Source organism: Cuculus canorus, chromosome 1 (genome assembly GCF_017976375.1).
Source record: "Cuculus canorus isolate bCucCan1 chromosome 1, bCucCan1.pri, whole genome shotgun sequence".
Lineage (NCBI taxonomy): Eukaryota > Metazoa > Chordata > Aves > Cuculiformes > Cuculidae > Cuculus > Cuculus canorus.
In genome coordinates this window covers 120301674-120319980 of record NC_071401.1, presented here as the reverse complement: position 1 = coordinate 120319980, position 18307 = coordinate 120301674, and the positions used below count along the sequence as shown (strand labels likewise).

At 39.6% G+C, this 18307-nt stretch overlaps 1 protein-coding gene across 21 annotated transcripts in view; it reads left to right on the top strand.

Annotated features, from left to right (window-relative positions):
- Positions 1-18307, top strand: part of ZBTB20 (zinc finger and BTB domain containing 20) — a 492045-nt gene that overhangs the window by 108691 nt on the left and 365047 nt on the right. Inside the window, exon 1 of one of the 21 annotated variants that reach the window (XM_054088602.1) lies at positions 16934-17035. The exons of the other annotated variants lie outside the window; for them this stretch is intronic. The gene's annotated coding sequence lies outside the window, so the exon portion shown is untranslated. Of the gene's footprint in view, positions 1-16933; positions 17036-18307 lie in introns of those variants that run through there. 21 annotated transcript variants of the gene reach the window in all.

The following is an 18307-nucleotide window of genomic DNA, read 5'->3' as shown; positions in this document are numbered from 1 at the left end:
AATTTGCAGGAAGGGTAACTTCATCCTGAGATTGTTGCCAAAATAGTGAGTGCTGACCTGTTCCACAATGTCTAGGATTCTTACACAGAGTTTAAAGAGAATGTTTTTGAATCGCCATTGTCATTAAACTCCATCGCACACTGTGTACTTTCTGTTCTTGGACAACCTAAGAAATGTCTTTGCCTGCTACTTCGTCACTAGCAACCGTGGAGACAAATTTGAGCTGCATTTACCTTCCTAAATGCTTTCACTGTTCTTGTGCCAATGCTAGCCTTAAGGGAGACATTCTCTAGAGAAAGGAAAGCTGCAGTCTCTCCTACCAACAGAGGCCATATTATTACTACTGGTGACAAGTAGCATTATGTACATTGCTAGGCTTACTTGTCACCTTTGGTCCTCCTAGTGGAACAGCTCTACATGTCGAACAATGGAATGAATAGGTAGTGTGTTTTGAGACTTTAATTCTCTTTTAGATGGGATAAGTTTCTGTTGTCACCGTCTCTTTACCAGAGATTCGTATTTATTTGCTTAGTTATGGGATGCATTGGGTATTGTCAGTACAATTCCTGTACTTTGTTGTCAATAGGCACTTCATACTTCCACATCCGTAGAACTGGAGGTCCATTAAAGGAAAATCAAAAGCTTGTCCATATCTGCCAGCTGCAGATGCTGTATCATCTCATGTACAGACAGGGAAGGATGTAACCTGCACTTAACATAAAGAAACATGAAGTAACTTGGGTTACTGTCTCAAGATCTTGGAACCAGTCACATGAATAAAGCTGAAGTGGTAGCCAGTAAAATGTGCATGCTTTCTGAGGTCTATGCAGAAAAAATAGGCAAGAAGCTTTACTGCTGTTGACCTTTTTTTTTTTCTGAAAGAATTGGTCTGTCAACTCAAGAAGGAAATGGCTTAAAAAAAAAATGAGGAATGAGCCTGTGTTGAACATTTCTATAGAATTGATATCCTTTTACTTTCCAGCCTCTCACCTTTACTTGAATTTTCTGTTGTTTATCTGATGGAAAGTAAACATAAGTCCTAGTTATTGAACTAGCCTTCCAGTCAAGTGCCTCATACACTTACTGTTGAGGTACAGCTCTGACAGTAGATGAACCAAAACTCAACCATGTTGGCCTTTTTCTACTGTTTGGTTTTTTGTTTTTTTTTGCAGTGAAGAGATATTATTTGGGTTATTTAATGTCCTTGCCACTACAGCACAGACAACATGCAGGACATTGTAATTATTCTCCACTGGAGAAGCTCTGGTGATTTGGGATGCTGCATCCTTCACTACTGTGAGATTCTGGGTCAAAAGATCTAATGGATAACAGTGTAAAGTATGATAGCACATGAAAGCTTGTTAAACAGAGACGACTGCCTTGTAGTCGTACAACTATCATTGGACCACCAAATGACAAAAAGCACTATAACAACTAATTCCAATTCAGATTTAGATGAGACCATCAAACCACTTATGCTGGATAAGACACCTCTAGACCTGACAATGTTCAGCTAGTGCCTAATCCATAGCAATTCTATCCAGAATAATTACATGCTACCACCAGCTATCTCAAGGATCAGTTTAGGAAGAGAGCAGTTGCTTTGCCCAGTGAAATTTAGATTAGATGCAAAATTGGATTTTTCATAAGGCCTTGTTTTTACCTAGCTATGAATGTTTCCTTAGCACAAGTGAAAACTTTACACATTTTAGCTCAAACTGTACTCTACTAAGCCTCCCACATTTATACCCATCTTCTTGGCAGTCATCCCAAAATATGTTTGGGTTGAGGCATTACACATTACATTTGGTGAAGCTTTAGCATTCCCTGTTGCTCACATCAATCCTTATTTCTGTTTGCTCTTGTAATTTACAGTTAATGAAAATTCTAAGTTTACCTTTGTTTTTGTTGGCGTCTGTACAAGAGAACCCTTTAGCCTTTTCAGCCTCCCATCCAAATGGAAAGCTGAATCCAGAAGGAAAGGTAAAATCTATCTGAGCAGTTTCATTTTAAGAAGCCCTTAGCATGTGTGTCAGCATTGTAACATTTGTGAAGGTTCAGCAAAAGAGCCTTGCTTGACCTGTGCCTTTTCTTGTCAGTAGGCTTTTAAGTAGCAGGTAGACACCAGACTGGTAGTTGATCATAACATCAGACCTCCAGATCTTAATGGCCATCTGGTTAATGGCCTTAACCAGTTCCTGCTTCCTTCCAATTCAGGCAAGATGCTGCCTGAAATTAACAGGAATTTGCTTGATTATCAACCTGGGAACGTGGCTAATAATGAATTTGTACTGATGACCTTAACACAGTGTAGGCAATATTGACAAAACAAACCATTCTGGAGTTACTGCAGTCTTTTCTAACAAGCCTGTTAAAAGTGCCTCACAGATTTTCAGTTCAGGAAATACCTTTTCTGTCTGCCTACAGTACCATCAATGCACTGAGCTGTATACATACAAGATTAGAATGTTAAGCAACGGGCTGTAAACACATGGCACTTATATAATTTCTATACATACACAAAATTAGATAATTGTGTGATTTGTGTTATGCCTGTAAATACACTTATTTGACAGATGGTTTTGAGCATTGAAAATTCCTATACAGCTATCAAATTATTTTAAAAGTAAGCTTTAACATGCACCCTTTTCATTTATTTTTGGAGCTCATTACACATTCTCAATCATTGCGTGTTCTGAAACATGGCCTATTGCATTAACAAAATATTTTGCAGGTGAGAAATACTGAAAAATTTAGAAAAATGTGTAACCTAGAATTACAATATAGTTTCACATTTCTGAAAAAGCAGGTGATCACCAAAGCCAGCCTGACCAAGCCTTTCTACATCATCTTATAGTGCTACATACAAGCTGGTTATGTCATAGAAGTATCGCTTGATCGGTAGGAACTCTGGTCGCATTTTAAAAGTTCATTTGCTGTTTTCTTGTTCTTCTTGTGTTGCCATTGCAAAGGCTGTGCAGCCTGACGTGCTGGAGGACAAGGCATGGGAGAAAAACGCTGTTTGTATGCACCTGTTTAAAATCTCGAGTGCTTTGTGTGGTTCCTGGGCAACAGGCAGGAATCCTGAAAAGCTAGGCTGCACTTGCTCAATTGTTGCTGGCAGCTGTGACTTTGAGAGAGCACATAGCAGCTCCTTAGCAGGTTGCTAGTGTTAAGTGACATGCACTGAGCATGGCAAACTCTGAGCTGAGCTGTTCTGCCTTTGCTGCCTGTAATCCAGGCTGGGGTTGCAGATTTGGCCAAGGAAAGCATCATAGAGATGTGAGTTTCTCATGGGTAAAGGGGCATGAAGGTGGGGCATCTAGATGTTAATCAGTGTTTTCTGATGAGAAAAGGGGAACAGTAGCATCGGTTCCCTGCACCAATGGGTGATCTTTTCCTCCAGCAATTGTGTTCTTTGTTTTATTTTATATTTGCAATTTACAAATACAAATGCAACATACAAATGCAAAGAAGAACATGGATTTGAGTGTGAATGTTTGTATGGGTGCATGCACACACATGCGCACATGATACTTGCATCACAGTGTGGAAATATAAGATGACTTCATGGGATAATTTTAAATTTTATTGTGAGCTTTTATTTCTGGGTCTTGTTTACTTTGAGGGATCAGAATAAAATCAATGTTTGCAACCTTGATCTCGGTCTATGTAGGCAGTGTCCAAGCAGCAGATGCGGTTCACTGCAAGTCTGACAGGCAAATTCAGACCATTTCACCTTCATAGTTACTCAGTTTGTGCCTCTTGGCTGAGATTAAGCATATCTTTGCTCTTGTAAAAGGGAATTAATACGTTATAAATACATTTAAACAAACCACAAAGCTACAGCAATGTTACAATCTGTTGAAATCCTCATCATGAGACAGGAACAATCTACAATTGTCTTGAGATCTGTTTACACTCTATACTGGTTTAGCCCAAGAGGAGGGATCCATAGACCAGTCTCCTCCTTATATTCGTATCACAAATCTCTCTTCTGCAGCTCCAGAAAATCTTCTTTAGACACACAGTGCAAATATTGACAGTAGAAGTCATTAACCCAAGATGAAGAAAGAGCAGATGGAAATCTGCCTGCTGTAAGCAAATTAGATACACTCATGAAAGAAAAGTCCGTCAAGGGCTGTTTGACACAAAGATATGAACATAACCACTTGCTCAGGAAATCCTTAGCCAGTGGTTTGCCAGCAGCTGGAAAGATTTAATGAAGTGCAACAAGACTCCTCTTTTGCCTTGCCCACAGATTCAGTAAGTAACTAGCTAGTGTTTGCAAGGAGATGTGATGTGGACATTGGTAGATTTTAATTTGAACCATGGTCTAGATACATGCTCTGGTTGCATCTATTGTGCTTGACTTCTGCTGCATAAAAGAAAGCACTAGTAGTCAGGTACTGTGGGTAAACATGATAAAATTAATACAAAACAGACTATGACATAATCATGTATATTTAGCACATGTCCTTTGATAGAATTTGTGGTTTAGAACAGAGCTTTCATTTTCCATGTGTAGAAAATGGGGATACTTGGTGTTTGTATCTCATATTGCTATATAAAAGCGATATATTGTAATCCTGCTCTACTATCTTTAAAATTCACAGAAATGAGATCTGTAGGACTTACTCTGTTAGTTTGGAATGTGTTGTTAACTAGTAGTTACAACTGTGCTGCACAGCACACACAAACCAACAGGCTGGATGTTTACAAAATGCATAATAATAGGTGTTGCATTTTCTTCTGTACTGATTCATTTTATGTAGACTGTATAGCACCAAAAACACCCACTCACAAATAAAGTGCAATAGAAAAATAGCATTCAAATGTTAAGAGTATGACTTAAACTCTCACAACCAAGGACAATAAAATTGAAAGACTTATGCTGTTTAAAAATCACACTGTTTTCTCGGGTATTGGAGCTCATGTAGCAGAAAGGACAGACCCCACTAAGAGGATCATGTGAGTTGCTACATGTAGGTACAGTAAGATGAATACAGTAGCATCAAACTTTAGTGGAGATACGTTTGACAAGAGTATCTTTTTAATTTCTAACTTGGGACCACCATGGTTTAATTCATTCTGTAAATTACTCCCATGTTTTTAACATGCCTAGGTGCTGACAGTCTGCAAAAATAAGACATCCCCTATCACAGAATGGCATATTTGCTTTGTCACTATAGAGTGTATATGCATTCATATGCCATGCTAGGTCTTTCACCATTTCTCTATTATGAGAATTGTAGAAGGAAGATGTGCCTCGGTGGGAGCAGTATTATACAAGAGTAGTGTGGATTGTTCAGAAGTATTAGCCAGTCTCCTTTCCCATAGGCTCTCTGGTCAGAATTCAAGACTACCAGGTAGACCTTGAACAAGTTAGCGTGACAATAGTCACCTCTGAAGCGACTGCATTATCAACTGAAGAATGTGAAGAGTTTTAGTGACTTTAACTTGGTCAAATCTGAACACCATTTTAGAGGGAGGAGATGAAAGAAACAGAAGCCTGTTGCTAGGAATGTGAGGATGTCCTTTCACCCTGGTATCTCCCATCTTGTCTTTTTTTTGAGGGAAGGGGTAGAGGTGTTGTTTTCCACACTGCAGCTTCCATGTAACTGGACAGCGGAATGTAAAGATGCTTCAGAGGCTCGTGTTCCTTCTACTCAGTAGCTCCACCACTACAGCAGGAAGTGAAGTCCACTTGTTGTCATACTATCTGCCCTTAGGATTACTCGGAGCCTAGTAAAAGTCCGTATTAGCACTTGAATACAATGGTAGCCATTTTTTACTTTTAACTTTTGGAATGGTTTGTTGTAATACACGTCAAATGGAGGAAGAGGAAAAGCAGAGAGGCTGAAGAAAGATATATGTAAAATTATTTAATAAAGCTACATTGTCAGATGATATAAAACTAAAAATCAAATTAGAAGCAGAACTTTCCTTCTGAACTGCACAGTCCTCCCTTCCCAGGCTCCACAAGTAGCCACGCTATTTCACCATTTCATTTCCTTGTCAGTGTTCCAGAGCATGTGCAGCACTAGATAGCATTATTGTTCCACTCTTCATTCTGTGTAAGTTATAGGCTGTTTCATCTGCATGTTCACTGCTGGGTCATGTCTTCAGAGGTCCATCAAATGTGCCTAATTGCACTAACAGTGCCTTAAAAGAGGGCATAGTCCAAAAGACACATCTGGGCACTGAAACATCTGTTGCAAGAATGATACAATGAAAATATCTGGGTTTAATTTACTAGCATTTGCTGTTACTGTTCTGCATGTTGTTCTCTTACCAACCTGCACTGAAACTTCCTAGGGAATAGTTCTGCTAAGAAAACAGGCCCTTAGAAAGCAGATTTGCATGGGGTAATTTTCTTCTTCGTTAATTGGAGATTACTTTGTCTAGCATGCTTGTGGCTTTGACTTGGTTTTTCTTCAAAATCTTTTTAGCATCTACTCAACTAAATTGACAGATATCCCAGAGACGGTCAGGCTAATTGTCCTTATTAATACAAGTGGGCCCAGGTGGGGATAGTTAAGGCTTGAGACCAGTCAGGTGGTATGGGCAAAAAGCCCCTCCTCCCCTTAATGTTTGAGAACTGGTTCCATAACAGAGAAAGCTGGTAGTATCTAAGATTGTGATGCTCTTGTGGTAAGTTTTAATTTTTTGCTTTCTATTTGTATTGTTGTGTATTGTACATTTGACGTATGGATTTTCACATATTAGAGGTGGTGTGTGAGGAAGGAGGTTACATTAAGGAAAAAGTTTCCTCAGAGAGCAAGCATCATCTAGTTCTCTAGCTTTGTAGCTTTTGTTTATCCTGAAATAGTCAGTAATGTAGTTCTTACTGTATCAGGGTGTACTAGGTTCACCTAGGAACTGGAGATGTATGGATTAGCCACCAAATGAAGAAGTGTTTACAAAGGAGAGTGCAGGGTTGTGTCATGTTTCCATTATGCTGTAGCTCTAAAATGAAAGCTATGATAATACTAAAAAGGTGCATGAAGGGAAGTCTTTATTTCATGGGAATTTTTCATGGAAATGGTTAAAGCAAACTTGGAAATCTTTGAAGGTGTAGCTTTTGTGTAGGGGATGGTAGAATATTATGCTTTTCTAACAAGCATCTATCATTTCATCACTATTTACACTTCTCCTTGATCATCCTCCATTTCTGAGCTACCTTTATGTCGGCAGCTGTCACTGAAGACTTTCACTTGCTCCCTTGCATCAGACAAACATTCTAAGCAGGACAGATTCTGGTTGTTGACTTTGAGAGTAGATTTTAGCCCAATTTACACAGATAAGATTTGGCGTGCTATCCTATCCCAAGTGTCTGTTCAGTGAAAAACATGCAGTTCTCTGTGCCTCCTGTCATTTTGTTTGCCAGCAACCTGGCAAGCAAAACTCTTTTCATGTCCTGACCTGGCTAATGGCTATTTTGAGGGCACAGAAAAAGGGAAAATAAATAGCAGTTACAGTAGTCCAAAAAAACATTAATTGGGAAGGATTTAGAGTAACATCCTGCAGTTCACTGTCACCATCAAGAATCCCATTGAACTGTACTCCTAGCCATCATATCTTTTCTTTACCTGTGGGGTAAAGGCTACAATCTTCATTTTTGTCTGTAGGGAAGAGGACTTTCCCAAGCCAGGCAACAATACTGTTAAAAGATGTGCGAATAGGTCAGCCAGTGCCTGCTATGGTCCTGTAGCCACAAGACAATCTTTCTCTCCCTTCACGGCAGTCGGGCTGCAGTATTGTTGTGTGTAACCCATGCTGATGCTAAAAGCAGTATGAATTGTATACATCCTGCACATCAGTCTCACTGTCTTATAAAAAGAAGAGTTTTATTTTTTCTTTTTCCCTTTCCTTTGAAGTTTTAAAGCAGAACTTGCTGGTGACCCACTTTTGCTAACAGTTCTCTTAACTAACCCCTGTACTCGCTTATACTTTTTTTTTCCCCCCTCTTCCACCCACTGTCTGTCTAGCCTGGTTTAAAATTTTTATATATGTACTTTTAAAAAATTGATTAGTTGGAGAGCTGCCCGTTCTTCTGCGCTGTATAATAAGGATTTAAAAACTGCACACTGAATTCTGTATAGTGTAATTAAAACTGACCCAGATTTGGACCTGAGAACACCAGGACTTAGCCAAACTTGCCATGAGCTGAGTTCTGATGGCAGATGGGAGCTAATGAGGACACACTACACTCCAGAATTTCCCAGCTGCTTGGCCCCTTTTTGTACAAACAAGGTTTGGAGTGAAGTCCCAATCCCAAGAGCATGTTCAAGCAAATGTACTGCACCCAGTGTTTTTGGAAACAAGGCAGTGCTGTAAGGCTGCTTCAGAAAATTTTTAAGGTGTTATTTCCTAAGGGCTGTTCCTGCGTATCCTGGTGTCATGCATATGCTATCTCCCAGCTTCCATATTATCCTAGGCTGAGCGTGATCGCATGCCTCCGTCCCTATCTGAATATCCTCCGCCAGTTTCATTTGGGGGACTTCCATCTGAGTTAAATGGAGTGTTAAAATCCCAACGTACTGGATCTCCAATCGACCTGTGGTTCCCTTCAGTGGATTCAGTGTCCTGGGACTATTGAGGCAGATGTAATTGAATCAGTTTGAAGCAGCTGTAGCTGGCAAGTGGTCTCTCAGATTGCTAGCACCTGCTTGGTTGGTGTTTCTTTTTTTTTTTTTTTTTTTTGTTTGTAACTCACTAGAGTGAAAATAGTGCCAAACGCAGCATTGGTCTTGGAACTGATAAAGCACTCCAGATCCTATATCCTTTTCCCCTTCTAGCACAGCCACCTCATTACTGGTGCCTGCAATAATGTTGTTGATAGTGAGCAGAAACAGGTTTGTGCTTCTCCTCCAGCTGCCTCCCTCCCCTTTAAGCCAGCACACTGCCAATACCAACTCTCTTCCTCATAAGCAGTAAGACTCAATTGTGCTCAGGTACGAAGAGCGTCTGTGCCTTCCTTAGAAAATCGAGCAGCCCATGGTTTGCCATATCTGATACATACACCAAGCTTATCTACTGCTCTGTCTCACTGCTGACACAGCAGAGTAGCTGTTGATGCCTAACAAATGTCCAAGCAGTCCTGGGATGTTCCCTTCACTATTTTTGATCCTTTCTTCTTGTACAGTGTACATACTGGTAGATATTGATTACTATATTGCTACTACAGTGTAAGTTTTCAGAAAGGACTGAGAATCACTTTGTTGCCTCCCTGCATCATGTGATTTATTGTAATCAAAGTTCAAATTAAGCACAGTGGTGCTCTTGGCCAAATACAGTAACAACAAACAGTGGTGTGGGTTTTAATGTGATAGATATTACAAGATAGCATATTGAAAAGTCATTTTTTTTAATATATTCTTCCACTGACTTTCCCTTACCTTGTGCATAAAGTTTGTGTCCCTTCTTGCCCGAGAGACAAAGGCTGTATCTCAATTTTAATTCCAGTTGGTTTCATCTATGGTGTTTGCCCCACACCTAACTTCTTGCTCATTTACTTTGCTACTTTAAGTTTGGTTTCATGGACCACAGATTTCAACTTTTTCTTGAAAGATGCCATTCCATTGTGGGATCCTGATCGTAAGGAGGAGTGTCTTAGTGTCTCTCCTGACAAAACAGTAATTATGATCTCTTCTTTTTTATTTTTTCCCCCCCTTGGGCTTTAAATATTTGGGTAGGCTTCTGTATTGCAGATATTCCTGTATTATTCCTGTATTAGCCTGTTCCAGTGCCTTTTTTTTTTTTTTTTTTTTTTTTTTCCCCTTTCTTCTCATTTCTTGGGTGTTACAACATACTCCTAGGGCTGAGAGGTCTTTGTCCTCAGCTGATGTACAGTGACTTACTTGCTCCTGCAAAAGCTTTGAAAACTGCTGTTGTAGGCAATTAAAAGTCAGTTTCACAAAGTGTTCCAGGCAATTCTGAAATTATTGCTTACTCTCCTTTTAACCTATATCTCTTATTTATATTGCATATAAAAAGATTATGTGATTTGACTGTGGATATATGTGATGTAAGCAAAGTCTCACCTCCTGTGGAATATTCCGTTGCTTTTCCAGCCAACGTATCAGTCTGCAGCTCTCTGCATTTTGTTGAGCTCAGACATTTGAAGGGTGTTGTTGAGGGCAACTTCTCTAGGGTCCAAAATCACTTTGGATTCAGCAGACATGAAATACCAGTTGAAATGTATAGAATGAGTTGTTTCTGCTTTTTCAAGGAGTGCAGCGTAGAGCAGATGTTTATTTTTACAGTACAGAGGACTACTGTTTTTACCTTTAAGTTGCATTAATTGTACCTAGAAATAAGTAATACAAAATAGTTTATGAAAAGGTGTCTGTGGAAGTAATGCAGCTAAAGATTTTTATACTTGTCTAATGGAAACACAAAGGAAAAAAAAAAAACCCTGGAATTCTAATCAAGCCAGAATTGTTTTTACTACTCCAGTAAGGTGATGTCACCACTTGATTTTTCTCTTGTCCTGTTGTGATTTGTAGTGTTTTGTTTGTTTGTGGACTTCTTTTGTTTTCTTTCTGCCCAGGCTCCTGTGTTCCTACTTCTTCCTAGTTAGTCTCTCAAAACATCTACCAATAAAAACATACATTTGTAATGATAGCATTTGCAGCTCTTTGTAGTCTGGAAGTGCTGCAGCTACAGATATCACCTAATGAATAGAATGTCAGCCATCAGTTCTGAGAGGCGTAATTTAAGCTAAGGCGTAAATTAAGAAATGGTTAAGGACTGTGGCTCTCAATTTTTAGGGATATTTTTGCAAAATGTTTTTGCTGCACACAACAACACTTGTTGTGACTTAAGTGATGGAGAATGAATATGGAATAGTTATCTTTTTTAGATGTTTTGGGTACCCAGCATTCTTTTTGAGGTCAACAGGAATATGGAAGGAACACTGTTGTTGAGACCACAGTGAATATGTCACCCCTGGGTATCGAAATAAAGAGCAATAGCAAATTGGAAAGTGTTGTTTGTATGCAAAAATACTGGGGGGGGGGGGGGGGAGGACGGGAGGAGGGAGAAGACATGGGAGACACAAGTAAAGAGTATGTATGCAAATGTCTATCTTAGGATTTCTCTCTGTCATTTGTAGCCAGCCAGAACAAGACAGCATCTGCTGCACTTATGGTTATCTTGAAAATAAATAGTTTTAGGTCAGCAGCAAATTCTAGCTGGTATCTTTTAATCCTGGATTTTTTTTTTTCTTGTACTAAAGTTTACTTTAGAAATGAAAGTGCTAAATAATTGTGAATTCTACACTAAGTACAAGAGGTAGTAAGAAAACCAACAGGATTTATGTTCTTAAGTTTATGGAGCATAAGTGAAGAGAAAAATATATAGATGTTCTTTTCAGTCTGCTAACACCCTGAGTATATGAATTGTGAATTAAGTAGTATTTATAGTGCTGAACCATAGTTTTTATACGTTTGATTTTAAGGTATCAGTTTCGAGACTGTGTACGTCTTTTACTTGGATACAGTTAACTGATCAGTTTTATGTGAAGTACACTAGTTTTTGTGCACATGGAGCAGAGCACTTTCCAAACTAAAATATATTAGTGACTAGCACAGGAGGGTGATGGAAAGGACAACAAAAGAAGCTAATAAATTGATAATGAATTGGGATTATAGGGTACTCAACATGGGTATTAGAGCCATATCAGACATAATTTTTAATCACTACCACTCTGCTCTGATTCTGTCTAGTGGCTTTCTAGTGGCACAACCCTGAAATGTATTGTTGTTTATTTGGAAAAAGTCGACTTGACTTGTCACTTGCATGTCAACATCCTTGATAGAGGCCAAGAGGTTAAATGAATGGTAGAGATGAGATTCTTCTGTTTGCCATGCAGTTGGTCTCTCTAGAAGGGCCTTTGTATAAGTTAACATAAATATTTAGAAAACCTGCGGTACTGTATCTGGTCCGTGAACAGAGCTTTTATTTTCTGGACTTTTCATTCCATCACTGAACTCATAAGCATACAAAATCAAGAAATCACTGACCAATTTAACATTGAAGTGAATATAAAACAGACTGTATTATGCTTATAACTAACAAATAAAACTGTATGAGGGAATCAAACTAATACAGAGTACAGAGGAGGATATGCTGAAAGAAAGGGATTGGTGCTTAATCTCAAAACGTTTTCAAGAAGAAATCCCAGCCCAGTTCTTTCTGTTAGGTTAGCTAGGCAATTTCTGGAGAGAAGCATAACTTGTCTTGTGTGGTATGCGTAACTCCTGGCCACTTCCGAAGCTTCAGTTCTCACTTCTCGAAAATTCCCTGCTCAACAACTGGGTAGAAAGCTACACTGAATTAAGTTTTATTGTGTTGGTGTTTTCCATCCATTTGTAATGCACATAATCAGGAATTCAGCTATGTCCCAAGAAACCTGTTTAACCTAATAAGATCAAATGGCAATGGGTGTTCCTTACTTGGGACAGCAGCACCAATGTTTCTGCTTAATTGGGACAGATTTGGTTCCAGTGCTTCAAGTGTTTTTTAAACAGGTGTTTAATGGATGTGGAATTCTGAATTCTGCCCTTTTGATACAGAGATTGCCAAATAAAGATTAACAGAAATAAAAGGATCTAATGCAAGATAAATACTTTTTATCTTTGTATGTTTATTCAGCATTATTTTTACTTTAATTTTAACTTTTAAGTCACGGGCGAGTGGAGAGGTGTTTCTTTTCATAATTGAGAGAGTCCATTAAATAGAACAACAGGATGTCTGACAGGGTGTCCTAATTAAAATTACCCTGTAATTTGAACAAAACATTCATTTGTATGTAGCTAAGGTTGACCTAAAAGTCATCTAAATCAGGAAAATTATTAGACAATTTTTTTTTTCTGCTGAAAATGGAACTTAGCATTCTGCCAACAATCGGCATGATTCTGTTATTATACAGTATTCAAGAGTAAGGGCTTTCTCTTCAGTGTTAAAAAATAATGTTTTGGGGAAGTATAAAATAGATATCTTTCCTACCTCCACCTTTTGATATTATTCATTCATGATTGCATATCTGTGGTATTTTGAAAGCAGAGACTATTTTGTCCTGTGCATACTGTAAGCCCATCTGAAGCATTTGGTTGTGGCTAGTGTATTGGTGAACTAATAAGCAACTGAGATAGCAGCTGCTTAGCAGGACTCATTGGCTTGGGCTCGACTTTGCTGTCTGCAACTACACGGTTTCTGACTGGCTTGGAGTGCAAGCTGGGTAATTTTGTTATCTCGGGGAGTGTGGGCCTGCATATATAATTTTGGCTGTGTACATGACTGGATAGATTTTACTCTTGTGTGTAAAACGACCTACTCCTGATCTAGCTGTTGTGCTCTAAAATGCTGTGAGGCAAATTGTATTTAATGTAACTTACCAAACCAAAGTGAGTGTTAGAAAGCATTTATTAGCTTCAGAAATATTGTTTACGTTTAAAAGGAAACTCTCGGCACCTTCAACTTGACAGAACTGCACAAGCTGCAACTTGTAGAAGTTGCTTCTCAGACGCAAAGTGGTGGAATTTTGTTCCTTTTCACTTTGTAGACAGGTTAGAAGGGGTAGGATTTTCAAAAGCATTTGAAGCTGTCCCAAGTGTGCTGCTGGTGGATTTGACTTGAACTACTTCACCATGATTTGAGTAAAAAGAGGATTAAACAAACCAACGGATGTGATCTATCTGGACTTCTGTAAAGCCTTTGACACATCACATCCTTCACTCCCACAACATCCTTCTCTCTAAATTGGAGAGATATGGATTTGATGAGTGGACTATTTGGTGGATAAGAAACTGGTTGGATGGTCGTATTCAGAGAGTAGTGGTCAATGGCTCGATGTCCAGATGGAGATCCATGACGGATCTCTCAGGGATCCATACTGGGACCAGTGCTGTTTAATATCTTCATCAATGATATAGACAGTGAGATTGAGTGTAACCTCAGCAAGTCTGTGGATGACACCAAGCTGAGTGGTGCAGTTGCCACAGTGGAAGGATGGGATGTCATCCACAGGGACCTGGACAAGCTGGAGAAATGGGCCTGTGTGAACCTCATGAGGTTCAACAAGGCCAAGTGCAAGGTCCTACACCTGGGTTGGGGCAATTCCTGATTTCAGTACAGGATAGGGGACGATGTGGTTGAGAGCTGCGCTGCAGAAAAGGACTTGGGCCTGCTGATTGATGAGAACCTCGACATGAACCAGCAATGTGTGCTCACAGCCCAGAAAGCCAACCGTATTCTGGACTGCATCAAAAGAAGCGTGGCCAGCAGGTCAAGGGAAATGATTCTGCCCCTCTATGCTTCTCTTGTGAGACATGATCTGGAGTATTGTGTCCAGTTCTGGAATCCTCACTGTAAGAAGGATATTGGATACTGTTGGAATGGGTCCAGAGGAGGGCTACGAAGATGATCAGAGGGCTGGAGCACCTCCCATAGGAGGACAGGCTGAAAGAGTTGGGGTTGTTCAGCCTGGAGAAGAGAAGGATCCAAGGAGACCTTATAGTGACCTTCCAATACCTGAAGGGGCTACAGGAAAGCTGGGGAGGGACTCTTTACGAAGACTTGTAGTGATAGGACTAAGCGCAATGGCTATAAATTGGAGGGGGGCAGATTTAGACAAGACATAAGGAGGAATTTCTTCACCATGAGAGTGTAAAAGCATTGGCACAGGTGTTCAAGGCCAGGTTGGATGGGGCCTTGGGCAGACTGATCCAGTCGTAGGTGTCCCTGCCCATGACGGGGGTTTGGAACTGGATGATCTTCAAGGTCCCTTCCAACCCAAACTATTCTATGATTCTGTGATTACACCTTTATTCCTTTGGATAATCCCACTCATAATGTCTAACACAAAATGTAATGAGACAGCTATGTACAAAAAAGTGGAGCTCCATAAATGCCAAAATTTAATTAGGTGCAAGAGGAGCTACTTTCCTCTAAATTATTTTTCTGCTTACACCAACTTTTACATTTTCATATCTCGGCTTCAGTGGAGTGTATAACAACAAAAGAAAACAAAGGGGAAAGTCTGATGAATGATTAGCCTAACTTGCTTTTAGCTCCAAGAAGAATTGTTAATGTAAAGATATTATTTTTGGTTAGTGTTGCTATAACACACTTTTAAGCCAATCAAGAGCACTTGAATAGGAAGTATTCAAATATTGGCATAATTAAAAATTCTTAGATTGTCTTCATTGTTTTAAAGACCATCAAAAGTGATGTAGGCACCTGTTGTAACCTGGGAAGGATAAAATTAATTTGCTCATCAATTGTGATGACAAGCCAATGATAGTGTCATAATTAGATATTCATAACGGGTATTTGCAAGAGTATTTTGTATGTGTATATATATGTACCTACACTCTAACATATATACATGTATAAATGTGCATGTTTCCCCATAGACAGTTATTTTGTAGACAAAAGTATTCAGTGATGCTACAGCTATAATATAGGCAAGAGTGGGTTGTGTTGATAATGGCTGTTTCTTAAAGGCAGTTGAAAGAAAATGGGAGTCTCCTGCTGGGAAAACCATCCAAGCCTGTGTAATAGGGGTTACCTGACTTAAACACATATAGATTTGTGTAACAACCTGTGCAGTGCCCATGGTTGACAGAATAACTGTAGCCATCTTTAGAGTACGAGCAGACTGGAATGAAAACAAGTAGTTGAGTGGATGCTATTGCTTCAGAATTGCTTATGCTGGTATGTAATGCTACATATGAATAAATTATTTCATTATTATTGAAGGAGGAAAGCCACCAATTCTTTCATCTGATCTGGTATTCTGCCCTTGAGGCCTGGTTCTAACTTGGGCTTAAAAATTCTGACTATAGCACTGAAAAGGGGTGTATTGGCTGTTGAGCTGATGGAAATCAATGACGATCAGGTGCCCCCACAGATTCTTTTAGTTTTCTCAGTTACTGTTAATTTCCAAAGATGATGAATTACCTGCAGATGCAAACTGGCTCCTGAAGCTGTCCTTAGTGACTCCTTCTCCTGAAGAAAATGTAGATAATGGTATTGGGTCATTCCATACTGCCAAAGAATCTCTCTCGCATAGGGTTTAAAATGTTCCTGGTTTTGTTAACCCTGAAGCAAGCAAGCTAAATGAAGAGACTTGAACTGCTGTGTCTTCTATCCAGGTACACATCTTATGGCCTCCTGCACAACTGTTTGGGCAGAGTGACTTTAGAAATGCTGATAGCTAGAAAGCTTAGTTTCCAGTCAGGAGAGAATTAATGTTTGTGCTCCAGGAAATGAGCAAAAGAGATGTTTAGTCCTGTAACTGTAGAGATGTAAAAGAAAACTTATGCTCTTTATTTCCAAACGTATTTTCTGAAGTCCTTGAAAGATTTTTCAGGAGCTTCTGGATGTTCTCGTAACAGTGGCTCTTAATCATGCACTTTATCATTTGCCTTTGGCAAGAAAACTCAATTCTTTCCTTTTGAATGTGGGACCTTGTCTTAGTGCCTCACGGAAGCATTACTGTAATGCATGTCACTTGAGGCTAATTCAACCTGCCACTTGGAAGTTGCCCCTGGTGCAGAATGTAGCAGTGCACTGTTATCTCGAGCTATTTTTCATCAGAAGCAGACTGCATCTCTTCTGTATGATCTGCATAGCCTGCTAAATTTACTTTAGTTTTAGCATGTGATGTAGTGGCTTTTTTACCTGTAAAACCATGATTGATTTGGCTTCCAGCTATGTGGTATACCATATATACCATGTCATATACCAAAGCAGCCCTAGACATCTCAAGATGTAGGTCCGTAGCAGCTTAAAGTGATAGATGTTGAAGTCAATCTGTTGTTCTCCCTTCATTTGTACAGTTCTGTTGCCCCCTTAGCTCCAACTTCTCAGTTTGAAGACTGGATGTTGAGCTGCAAATGCAGGTTGCTGTCTGAAAACACACAGAAAAAAAAATTTCATTCAGCTGAAAGCTACCTGAACCAGACAGTTATCCTGTCCTGGCTCAAAGATGCTCCCGGGGACGCATGGCCAGGAGATAAAAGAGGTGAGGGAAGGGTGGGATTGTGACAGCTCCAATTAAAATCAGCACAGTGCAGCCACAGTCTTAAGGTTCTGGAAGAAACAATACAGTTGTTTCAGCAAGATCTGGCTGTGAGCATAGGACCTGATATTTAAAGAACTTTGAGTTTGGAGTTTACTTTCTTCACTGTTTACTATAACCCATCTTTTGATCTATGTAAGAAACTCTGAAGATCACACACCTCAACCTTTGCGTCCTTGAGAAGGGAAAATGATATAAAGGCTTGATTAATTTCTTTTATGAGTTTTGGTAGCTCTGTATCATTAGAAGGTGATCAGGCAAGGGAAAAAAAAAATCTGCAAGCAGTAGGGGAATTTTCCCCTTTGAAAAGAGCTAGAACTTCATTAACATTTCAGCCAGCTTTAAATTAAAATTTGTGTCTGAAAATAAACTATAATGTATTTTGAGTGCCAGTCAGGCCACTATCAGCACAAGTTTCTTCTATGTACAGCTTGTTATCTGGATCCTTTATCTTCTGTCCTAGTGTCACTGTGACACGTGCTGGGGTGAGAATGCCCATCAAATTGACCTTTGGCCTTCTGCTGATCATATGAAGCCAGTGTGCCACGTAATGTGTGGCTGCTCAGGGCAAACTGAATGGGGCAGATGACTGCCAGATCCTAAATACTCCACCTGCTTTGTATGCGAGCTAACTTGACCTAATGACTTTTACTATGTGTAGTTCCATTCCCTTGGGATGCAAGTTGCAATAGGTCTACTTAGACTATAAAAGGTTTCACTCACTATGCTTCTGTAAGGCAAACTCTTACAGTATGCTGCCAGAGTGACTTCTTTCCCTTATCCCCATGCCATTGGCTTTTGGTACTTTACTTTTTCACAAATAGGTATCACCCCACTGAGCACACGTCATTGAGTATGGTGGTAGAAAGGGGAGAGTTTGGAAATGAAGCTAGCAGCTCTGCTATGCAGGCAATAACGAATGCCAGACTGTTCTGTTTCACTGAGTTTCGCACATTTAGGCTGACATGGGGATGTGCAGCATGCAACCTTAAAGCATGCTTTTTCTTTCCTGGAAGATTTTTATGTCAAGTCCACATGGGTTAGATTTGCAGCCATTCTCTGCAATTGGTACTCCAACTGTAAAGCCTTTGGAGAAAAACCCTTTGCTGATGCATCAGGCATATGGTAGGGCCTGTGTTGGTGTTCCTGCCAACTGTTTCTAAAGGGTTTTTCTTCACAGGAAATCTTAAAGATCTTTTTCTCCTGCTCTTTTAG